At 44.1% G+C, this 1512-nt stretch overlaps 1 protein-coding gene across 5 annotated transcripts in view; it reads right to left on the bottom strand.

The window, feature by feature from the left end:
* The window catches only part of Mapk10 (mitogen-activated protein kinase 10), a 337874-nt gene extending 337703 nt beyond the window's left edge, over window positions 1-171 (bottom strand). For all 5 annotated transcript variants that reach the window (XM_023712992.1, XM_023712993.1, XM_023712994.1 and 2 more), the window contains exon 1: window positions 120-171. The gene's annotated coding sequence lies outside the window, so the exon portion shown is untranslated. The remainder of the gene's footprint in view (window positions 1-119) is intronic.
* Between the last annotated feature and the right edge of the window lie 1341 nt (window positions 172-1512).

The following is a 1512-nucleotide window of genomic DNA, read 5'->3' as shown; positions in this document are numbered from 1 at the left end:
AAAAGAATGGGGAGGTTGAAAAAAAAAAAAAAAAGAAGAGCAGCTTGCTGAATCACCCCCTTTCACTGCCTGGAAACCATTGTGCGGCGCGATGCTGCCCGTACCATTGTGGAGCCTACCAGAGGAGACGGACCGGGGCTGGGGGAATGGAGTTTCCATGGCAACTAAAAGGAGCACACGTGACGTCAAAGCCCAGAGAGGTCTAGGGAGGGGCCGACAGGGGAAAGAGAAAGGAAAAGTCTCTGTGCGGCTACTGCTGGGGTGCTTTCTGGAGAAAGGAGGGGGACGCGAAATGCAAAGGGATGAGGTTCTCGGGCGGCCAGCGTCACCGACTCCCAGCAGCCGGTCTGCGAATCGCAGAGGACCAGTGCCCTGCTCGCAGCTCTGGCCCCTTGCAAAGCAGAACGAAGAACCCATGCAGGCAGATCAGAACCACTGGAAACGCGGGCAGCCTTGGCTCTGCAGCTAGTTCCGCTGTTTGCAAATAGCAGGAAGAAAGACGCGTGGCGCCTCTAAATGTCACAACAAGCTGGAGATGGCGATAGTCGCCTAGTGGAGCGAGCATCTGTCTTGCCCAGACCACAGAGGTCATTAGCGCAGCAGCGTCCTGTTTCCTTATTTCCTAAAAATCTTGAATAAATTCCCTCGTCAAATTCAGCAGACTCACGCTTAGACTGTAATTGAAGTGTAAAAAGAAAATGCTGATCATTAGAATGAACAAGATTCTTCTTTTTCTAAATACAAACAATTATCTGGAAGACTGATGCAAACTGCATGGTTACTGTTTAAGGCAAATATCTCATTTTTTTAAAAGTAAGTTGTTTTGCTTTTGACACTTACAAGGGTATTGTTTAAGTCCCCGTACAATCGCAATACCTGCAAATAACAGGTTCATAGAATGAGATTAGTTGCCTAGTCCCACTATTTTAAAATTTTGAGTTCACCAGAAAAATTTTAACGTTCTACATAAGAAAAAAATTGCAGAACATGTTTTATATGAAACAAGCTTAGCCCTTGGATTTCCCAAGCTACATAACTAAGTCCTTTTCTCAGGTAAGCATCTTTACTCTGGGTCTCTGTCTATTGCAGCAAAGTAGTGCTGTGTTTTATGTGGCTCCACCTTAAGTTTTGGAAGTAGCATATTTCTAGGAATAAGGAGTTTCATTCTCAGCAGGGATTGTAACATGGCAACATGTAACAAAACTGTAAGGGGCTGCCGAAAGCTTCCTTATTTTGGAAGCTTTGTTATGACTGCCCTTATTCTATTCAGGAAAGAAATTGGGCAAGGCTTGGGCATGATTTCTGTGCATGTAAGTACACAAGTTATTGGATGCCTTGACTGTCATTTCAAGTTTGACAAGAATCAGTTGACTGCTAATGTTTGTATAGACAATGGGTCTACCCATACAAGATGACTGACCCAGGCAAATATAAACTAATAGCCAAACAACTTTATAAAAAAGAAACTGCTATTGATTTATTGCTGCTGGGAGATGACCATGCTAGACAAAT

Source organism: Octodon degus, unplaced genomic scaffold, assembly GCF_000260255.1.
Source record: "Octodon degus isolate 3935 unplaced genomic scaffold, OctDeg1.0 scaffold00028, whole genome shotgun sequence".
Taxonomy (NCBI): Eukaryota; Metazoa; Chordata; class Mammalia; order Rodentia; family Octodontidae; genus Octodon; species Octodon degus.
Note: the sequence above shows the minus strand (reverse complement) of the source record. Positions and strands in the feature narration are given on the sequence as shown.